The sequence below is a fragment of the Labeo rohita genome, chromosome 1 (assembly GCF_022985175.1).
Source record: "Labeo rohita strain BAU-BD-2019 chromosome 1, IGBB_LRoh.1.0, whole genome shotgun sequence".
In the NCBI taxonomy this organism is placed as follows: Eukaryota; Metazoa; Chordata; class Actinopteri; order Cypriniformes; family Cyprinidae; genus Labeo; species Labeo rohita.
This window is the reverse complement of record NC_066869.1, coordinates 16594138-16604808: the sequence shown is the minus strand read 5'-3', so window position 1 is coordinate 16604808 and position 10671 is coordinate 16594138.

Genomic DNA, 10671 nt, shown 5'->3' with positions numbered 1-10671 from the left:
CTCCCATCCAATAAATCTCAGTAAGCTTTGTGCTTCGTTACTTTTGATATAAAACAAAGTCTCATATTTCAAATTCTGTCCATTTTATTACAGTATTCAATCAGCAAATGCCATTTTGGCACTGTTTAATATGAGTAACAGATCAGTGCCTGAGTTCAAGAGAAGGCTGAAGGTTTTCACAACAAAACCGCCCAACTGCTTCTCAAAACTAGCCCAATCGCGTTTCGAGGGGGGGGTCCCCCATTAAAAATCACGTTCCGGGTGTAAAATACAAAGTCCCTTTCAAGGAAAGTCTGTTCACTCGGCAGCCATATTTGCAAGGCCTCCGGGCAGCTCATCCAAGACCAAGTCATAAAAAGAATTGGCGTGTAAAAATAATTATGTATCCTAAATGTAAAGTTAGTATTATAACTTTATTATCTATTAAAACTTAATTGAGTGTAATTTAAGTGTTTGTATACAAATCAGTTAATTTAAACCCCCAATATTATAATGTAGTACCAAGATGACTCTCGTTGGCTATATTTTACAGCATTAGTTTGGCGATTTTTTTTTCCTTGAGAAAATTGGCTATGTACTGTACCTGATATATATCCAAAATAATCGATATTTAATCAAATCTAAATTGGAATCAAACATGAAATTTATGGCAATACCCAGCCCTAGCAGAAGAGACTGCTTTCGTAGTTTATGTAAAACAATGTGCAATTATGAATGCTTCAAACAGAGCTACACTGTAATCACGTGTAAAATGTTCTTTTATTGGAAGTCTAAGACTGTCGGAGTTTTACCAAATAATTCTAAAAACGTCTTACCAAATAATGAGACAAGAAGACACTATGTACAGTGTGCTACTGAATACAGAAGGTCAAATTGAGTGCATTGTGTGGCTCCATGGCAAATATAATGTATTGTGTGCATACTGTACATAATTTACATACTATATACTGAAAAAAACTCTCATGCTGGTATGTTATTCTAAACACAGCCTATACATTGCTGGTAAGTGGACTGCACACTGAAGCTGGTGTGTATCGCCCTCTGTAGGGCATGAGAGGTACGGCTTTCTCCTGTGGGTTGTATTGTAGATGACTTGCTCTGGTTAAACTGAACCTTTCATCAACAGCTGGGGTAAATTAATGTCTATGTACACCGAAATATATGTACATTCTCCCCTGAAATGAACTATTTCCCACAGTATAGGACTGAACGAGAGAAGGCGGCTTATGAACACGGGTTGTGGTTGTAACAGAACCATCTGTGGTATGAAGGTGAGTGATGGTCAGGGTAATTAAAATGTCTGGGTTGAATTTGAATGCTTGATCCTGCTCTTCTTCCACTTTCCTGTTTAAACTCACTACCAAAACAAACCAGCATCATCTCAACACAGGAGAATCTTGAAGCTTATCCAAAACCATGTTTACAATTCTGGCAAACTGTTTTACGTTGACATATTTTACTTTGAAACAGCCTTCCTGTTTGCATTATGAGTGTGTGTTTCAGATCAGTTATTCCTGCAGACATTTAGCTGTACAGGAGTACTGTAAGATTCATGAAATCTACAGTATTTTAAGATCAAATTCATTGGCACAATGCATCCAAAAATTAGTAAGAGTAATAAGTCATAACTGTCATAAAAATGTCAGAATTTAGATATTTTCCTTAAAACAGGCTTCATTGTATTTAAGCAAAATAGAGTTTATTATTTGGGATTAAAGCAGCTATGTGTGATTAACACATAACGTTACAGTTTTTACTATTGAAATCATGCATATAATAAGGGGTGTCCTCAATCGAAACGAGGAAACGGAGGGATTGAATATCTCTGGATCTGTTTCGGTTCAAGGGCAAAAAGAGACAGCAAGAGAAAGAGAGACAAAAAGATGGGTGTCAGGTTGTCTTGTGAAAGCTTGTACCGGGACAGGAAGTTGCCCTCGTTTGAAGAAGCAACTGGCTTCATTTAACAAAGACACGGACTTACAGTAGTCAACATGAAATCAAAATTCACCCCGTTTACTTAACAAATGATTCAGTGTAGCGTACTCCAAATAACTATTTATTACTTCATCTAAATCTTGAGGAGCTAACACCAAGTTAAGGCATTTCGTTTTCTTTCACTGTGTAATAATAATCAGTCCTACCATTTATCCTCATTTGGCAAAGTGGCGGTGTGTCAGAAGATGAAGAATGATGGGTAATTAATACATTCCTTCAATGGACTGTACTGCTGTACTGTTGTACTGTACTGTTTTTTTAGTACTATCCACCTTAATTTTAAACGCCGAAGTAAGCCGTTTTCTGTGAATGGGTGAGACTTCCGGTTTAATAGCCGGTTTACAAGACACGTTTTTCAGTTAAAAACATAAACGTTTTTTTGCTATACATTTACACTACAATGGCATTTTGGGGACCTGAAAGCATACGTTTTTGAAAACGGGTTTTAAAGTGCACTTTTTGAAAAATTATCTACCTTAATTTTTTTTGCGGATGTAAGTAATTTTCTGGAAATGTGTGAGACTTCCGATATTTCCCTGTGGCGAATTATGAACCGACGTCTAACACATTACCAGAAAACAGCTTACTTTCGCACTGAAAAATAAGGTGGATAAACCCTAAAACTGTTTGCACTACAAACCAGTGTGCTTATAATTAAGATAATACATTAAAATAATATGGTAAGACACAGCTAAAAGTACAGCTAAAAGTAGCTTGAAATGTATGTCACTGGAAGCCAGATGCATTAAATTTACAAATGGTCCACTCTTACGGGAAAAATAAGGTGGATATCTTTATTGTTATTGTTATATTTATCGTCTTTTGTGTGAATGGGTCTTAAAGGCAATTGCACGGATGATTTTTGATTCATTATTGTTAGCTGTGTATGGACTTTTCTATTCTCATAGATTGACTGTTTGAGGGGGTGTTTATACAACACCTTTTTCAATTAAAAATTGAAAATTGAATTAAAAATGTTTTTTATGTGTTTTGGACACTAGGGTGCCTGAAAGCGTAAATTTTTTGAAAATCGGTTACAAAGTGCAGTTTTTTAAAAATTATCCAACTTATTTTTCAACGTTTTCTGTTAATGTGCAAGAATGTGCAAGGTTCATTATCCACTGAAGGGAAATAATGAGAAGAATAACAAAGTGCTGTAAACGGTAAATGGCTTGCACTACAAACCAGTGTTTTCATAATCAAGATAACACATTAAAAAAATATGGTAAGACAAACCAGTTTGCAATATCAAGCAGCAAAACAAGCTGTTTTGTACAGCTAAAAATAGCTGGAAGTGAATGGAAACCAGACCCATTAAATTTACAAATGGCCACGCCTGCTCTTACGGGAAAAATAAAGTGGATACCTTTATTGTTATTGTTATAATTATCATCTTTAAGGGTAAAGGTAATTGCATTGCATTCCTATGTGTCGTTATCATTAGTTGTGTATGGACTTTTCAGTAGATCGACTTTTTATCTGTTTTGGCCATTCATTTACACAGCAATGACATTTTGGGGGCCCAGAAATGTAAACTTTTGAAAACACGTTTCAAAGAGCAATTTGTTATAAAAATATTTTGGTCTTGAAAAAAATGCTTTTTTTTGTTTGTTTAGTTTTGTTTTTAGTCACCTTCATGATCTCTGTGAACGTTGTTGCCTGAATACAAAACTTTTCAAAAAAACCTTTTCCATTTTCAAAACAGTCGTTGTTCTGTAAACGTACCTCAAAACCATAAATGTATATTTATTATTATAGTTATCATGCTCGGTGTGAACGGACCTTAAGTAGATGTCAAATAACAAACTTACAAGAAACGAGCCTCTTAAAAACACTCAGAGAGATGTGAACTGTTTGATGGGTCAGTGTACGTACAGTTAGCAACCGACCTCTGTTCGACCCTCGGCCGAACCACACCAAAGACAGGCCTGTGAGTGATTACGCAATTTCACACACACATATACACACATTCAATCAGCTCCTCTAATCAGGATCTAACCACAAAAAAGGCCAAGCAAGGGTCGTTAGGTACCTTTTCTGGTGACATCATCAGACTGCCGCGGGTAACCGGAGCTGGACCGGCTCTGGCGACGGTACAGGGCCGTATATCACGGGGTTTCCCAATAACCGACTGTTCGGAGAACAGCCATTTGTCAAATGAAAGTAGCGCAGACTTTGTGTGTGTGTGTGTGTGTGTGTACATGTACCCTGCCCGGGCTCAGATATAAACATAAGTAATCTGTTGAGGTAGCTTTAGCAATGACAGGGCAGTCAATCAGGCCTCCGTCTACATGTCAGCCTGACAGTTTAACAGTTCACGGGAGATTTATTAGCCACGGGTCAGATCAAATAATATATCCCCAGTCTGCTCTTGTTTAGAATGACTTAGCTCTATTGATTAGACTCAACCGTGAGGCCCCTTCTGACATGGGCAGAGCTCACAGGAAACTCAGCTAAATTGCCAAACCACAATATATCATGCTTTGATAATTCAATGAGATGGTTTTCATTTATCATACGGTTGAACAGCTACAGTGATTCTGGAAACAGATCTTAAAGATGTCTTAAAGAAATAGTTCAGCAAAAATGTAAATTCTGTCATTACTTTGGCTCTCATGTCATTCCAGATTGGTATGGGAATACATACAGCTCTTTTAGATACAAAAACAGCTTGTCAAACATCAATCAATGTTCAAAAAGGACCAAAAACACCACAATAGCACCACAAAAGTGGTCCAATTTTTATATTCAAATGATGTTTACAGTTCAAAAGTGAAAATAAACATGAAGAAAATTAAGAAAATATACGTTTGGAATGACTTGAGGGTGAGTAAATAATTTAAAAAAAAGATTAAAATAAATAAACTGATGAAAATAATTAAATAAATAGATAAAAATAAGAAATTAGATTTAAGTACTTAAATACTTATAGTTAAGTACTTAAGTACTTAATAGACTTAATAGAAACTGAGTATCAAAAAGCCACAAAGCTGCACATTTTTATATTAAAATTATTTTTTTCCACTCAAGCTTATATATATATATATATATATATATATATATATATATATAAATTAAGAATAAAATAAATAATTATATGAAAATACTAAATTTTAAAAATAAATATAAATATTAAATATATTTAAATATATATATATATATATATATAATTGAAAAATAAATAAACGAAATTATACTAAATAATTTCACAAATTAATAATACATCTAACAGTAGAGTATTATAATGAGTAGAAAAAAATAAATGGTTTTTGATGTTCAAAAATGAAAATTAACATGAAAAAGAATGAAAATATGGGTTTGGAATAACACGAGGGTGAGTAAATAAATAAAAGTACGATTACAATAAATAAATAGATGACAATAAGTAAATAAATAGATCAAATTAAATAAAAATAATAAATTATATTTAAGCAAACAAACAGAATTACATGAAAAATGAATAAATATATAAACAATACATTTAACAGTATAAATGATTAAAAATGATTAGAAACTAAATATCAAAACGCACCAAAAATGCCATAATAGCGCCACAATGGTGCACATTTTTATATTAAAATTCTTTTTTTAACCATAAACATATAATAATAAAATAAATAATAAAAAATAAAATATGTAAATAAATACAGATTAGATATAAATAATTAAAAAACACACTAACAACACAAAATAATTTTATAAATCAATAATATATTAAAACTATAATACTATAGTGAGTAGAAAAAAGAAACTTAGTGGAAATGAATGGAAAGTAAATATTTTTCTAATAATATTTTAAATTGGTATAAATGGATTAAAAAATAGTTGCCTTTTAAAGAGGTCCCTTGCACATAGATGACAACGTTTAGTTATCCAAAATACTGAAAAACCCTTTCTCAAGGCAAAAAATTCTGACTACCAATTTGCACAGTAATTTGTTTAATGTTAAGGTTACTGATTAATGAATCGTCAAACTTCCTGTTAACAAAATAGCTTGGTATGACATCAAACGGATGTACATTTCCACTTAACCTCTAAGAGGTCGATCGCATGCGCCCTCAAATTTATGTTTGGCTCCTGCAGCTATTTCCTGTGTTACGTTACCCTGAAATAACACTGCAGCTTTGCAGCGGTGCCGTCTACAAGCAAAGCATTGCATCAAACCAAAAAATAAACATGCAAATACATTACTGAGTGGACTGGACACATACTGTATTATGACATTTATACAGTGCAATCACTCCATAAGCACAATAGGAAAAAGGATCTGACAAGCTAAGATCACTATCAACCATTATTTGGACACAGCTCATTTCAGAAAAGCACACACACACACACATAATGTGCTATGACTGCAGAGCGCTGCAGATGCTTTTCCACAGCTCCTGACCTGCACTGACACAGACAGACAGTGGAAGCCATGCAGAGCTCCAGACTTCTGTCAGTGTGATGATGAATACCTACAGCGAGAGATCAGAAATGACAAATAGAGCACACTGGATTCAGCCTACGATTGAAATCACAGAACATTGGCTAACAACCATTTCAAAAACTTCAGTTTGGTATGAAAAACAATAGATTTGGCCAAATACCGTAGTTCCTACTGTTTTTGTCATGTTAAAACACAACTTAATCAATTATAGATAAATGTCAGTGGTTCAGCCTTGCGTTGTGGTACTCACGCGTGACGGAATTGTTGAATAAAGTCATTATTACGTTGGCTGGAGAAAGCCATACTGATCTACTATTTAAGAGTATTATTATTCTTCTTCTGAGCCAAATTTTGGTATCTATCTCCTCCTAGAGCTTTCAAGCTAGAACCACCAAACTCGGCCCAGACAAAATGACAAAATTCAATTCCCAGAATCCCTTGAGGCTCAATCAAGCTTCCCTTCTATGTACTATTTCTAATCCATTTAGACTCATTTAAGCTTCCACTGTAATATTTCTAAAATTTCTAATCTATCTAAATCATGCTAGCAACATGCCAGTAACATGCCAATCATGCTACAAACATGCTAGAAACATGCTAATCATGCTAACAACATGATAATAACTTGCTAATTATGATAGAAACATGCTAACAAAATGCTAGTAACATGGTAATCATGTTGGAAACATGTTAACAACGTTATTAATATGCTAATCATGCTAACAATTTGCTAACCCTGGTGAAAAAAACAGCATATGCTGGTAGGCATGTTTTGATGCTGGGATGCTGGTTAGGTATGTTTTGGTGCTGGTTTAAGCTGGTCCTTTGCTGGTTTATGCTGGTCCTTGACCAGCAACATGACCCGCATAAACCAGCAAAGGACCATCTTAAACCAGCAAATGACCAGCATAAACCAGCAAATGACCAGCATAAACCACCAAATGACCAGCATAAACCACCAAATGACCAGCTTAAACCAGCTAAGGACCAGCATAAACCAGCAAATGACCATCTTAAACCAGCTAAGGACCAGCTTAAACCAGCTAAGGACCAGCATAAACCAGCAAAGGACCAGCTTAAACCAGCTAAGGACCAGCATAAACCAGCAAATGACCAGTTTAAACCAGCTAAGGACCAGCATAAACCAGCAAAGGACCAGCTTAAACCAGCAAAGGACCAGCATAAACCACCAAATGACCCGCATAAACCAGCAAAGGACCATCTTAAACCAGCAAATGACCAGCATAAACCAGCAAATGACCAGCATAAACCACCAAATGACCAGCATAAACCACCAAATGACCATCTTAAACCAGCTAAGGACCAGCATAAACCAGCAAATGACCAACTTAAACCAGCTAAGGACCAGCATAAACCAGCAAAGGACCAGCTTAAACCAGCTAAGGACCAGCATAAACCAGCAAATGACCAGCTTAAACCAGCTAAGGACCAGCATAAACCAGCAAAGGACCATCTTAAACCAGCTAAGGACCAGCATAAACCAGCAAAGGACCAGCATAAACCACCAAATGACCAACATAAACCAGCTAAGGACCAGCATAAACCACCAAATGACCATCTTAAACCAGCTAAGGACCAGCATAAACCACCAAATGACCATCTTAAACCAGCTAAGGACCAGCATAAACCAGCAAATGACCAGCTTAAACCAGCTAAGGACCAGCATAAACCAGCAAATGACCAGCTTAAACCAGCTAAGGACCAGCATAAACCAGCAAAGGACCAGCTTAAACCAGCTAAGGACCAGCATAAACCAGCAAAGGACCAGCATAAACCACCAAATGACCAACATAAACCAGCAAAGGACCAGCTTAAACCAGCTAAGGACCAGCATAAACCAGCAAAGGACCAGCATAAACCACCAAATGACCAACATAAACCAGCAAAGGACCAGCTTAACCCAGCAAAGGACCAGCATAAACCACCAAATGACCAGCATAAACCAGCAAAGGACCAGCTTAAACCAGCAAAGGACCAGCATAAACCACCAAATGACCAGCATAAACCAGCAAAGGACCAGCTTAAACCAGCAAATGACCAGCATAAACCAGCAAAGGACCAGCTTAAACCAGCTAAGGACCAGCATAAACCAGCAAAGGACCAACTTAAACCAGCACCAAAACATACCTACCAGCATATGCTGTTTTTTTCACCAGGGAATAACTTGCTAATCATGCTAACAACATGCTAGTAACTTTGCTAATCATGTTAGCAACATGCTAATCATGTTAAAAACATGCTAGTAACATGCTAATAATGCTACAAACATACTAGTAATTTGTTAATCATGTTGACAACATGTTAGTAACATACTAATCATGATAGAAAAATGCTAGCAACGTTCTAGTAACATGCTAATCATGCTAACAACATGCTAGTAACATGCTAATCATGATAGAAAAATGTTAACAACGTGCTAGTAACTTGCTAATAATGCTAGCAACATGTTAGTAACATGCAAATCATGCTAGCAACATGCCAGTCATGTTAACAACATGCTAGTAATATGCTAATAATGTTAGAAACACGTTAACAACAAGCTACTAACATGTTAGCCATATTAAAACATGCTAGTAATGCTAATCATGTGCGAAACATGCTATCAACATGCTAATCAGGCTAGAAACATGCTAGTAACTTGCTAATCATGCTAACAACGTTCTAGCAACTTGCAAATTATGCTAACAACATGCTAATCATGCTAATAACATTGTAATCAGCCTATAAAAATATAAGCAACAAGCTAATCATGTTAAATCATGTAAGCAATGTGTTAAATCATGCTAGCTGCTTTCATACTTTTACAACTGCTTCAAACTTTCAGGCTAAGCTTTCTCAAGCTAACTTACAGTTTGTTCTCAAACTTTACTCATCTAGTTTTTGTTTTCTTTGCACACAAAAAGTATTCTTATCTAGTCTCGAAAACTATATAATGTTTGTCTAAGAAGTCATCAGTTGATAAATCTAGTAACAAAATGGCTAAACTGGCAACACTGCTTACACAGAAGTCGTATATAGTGTTTTCACGACGCGTCATCAATCGGCCATACTGGCGGCACTGAACGTAAACAATGCCACTGAACCGAACGAAACTTGCAAATTTTGCTAATTATTTCTGCTGAAAATGGTCGATTATTGTCATGTTTTGGGCTGTACTAATCAGTCAGACTGGGAAAACCATTTGTAGTAGTATAGACAAATCAAGCAGAAGAGTGCAACAAATTGTCTGAGGAACGAAAGGCGTTTGTGGTTTGCTAAACTGAACCTGGATTTCCAGGGCAAGAATCTTGACAAAATTCATGTTTGTTCTTATCATTTCCAGTCAGGTAGGTGAAATATTAGGCTAATAACTTAATTAATATTGCTTAATTAATATTAACTTTAGTTTGTCAAAATATTGCGCCCTTTCCTGCTTACTAAGTCCTTTTCTATATGACTTAGCAGCTTCCACACATTATTTCTGTGGTTTAGACAGCATAAATTAGCAGAACAACATATTCAGTAGTACATTAACAGTGCAATCCATGCTGTTGTTTACATCCGAGTATCTCCAATATGGCCGTGCATCAGGGTAATTGACCAAACCCTAACGTAAATCTAAACTCTCTATCCATCTTTTTCTTCTCACAAAAGTGGCCATTTGTTAATTTTATAGGTTGCGCTTCCGGTCTCATCCACGTTCAGCTATTTTAAGCTGTACAAAAACAGCTTGTTTTGCGGCTTGATATAGCAAATTGGTGTGTCTTACCATATTATTTTAATGTATTATCTTAATTATGAGCACATTGGTTTGTAGTGCAAAAAGTTTTACTGTTTACTGCTCGTTGTTATTCTAATGAAACCGGAAGTCTCACCCATAGGCTTACTTCCGCGTTAAAGAGTAATAGTACTTGGCAGAAGAATTTTAATTATTATTATAATTATTATTATTATAATCGTTGTTGTGTTGTGCCTTATAATAGATCCCTTACCCATGAACATCACTGTAACACACTGCACACCTTGGCTTATTACTTGAGTAACTAATTCTTTTTTTTACTTTGTTTACGTTAAAAAAACGTAAACATGTAACGTTACATTTTAAATCTACTGCGCAGTTTATGTGAAATATTATAGCTATATTCTTCTTCTTACTATTATTATTATATTTTTTGTTTTTTAAGAAAAGTGGAGTTTGTATGCGTCGCTCTTGCGTAGCTGCTACGCACATCCGACGTGCTCGA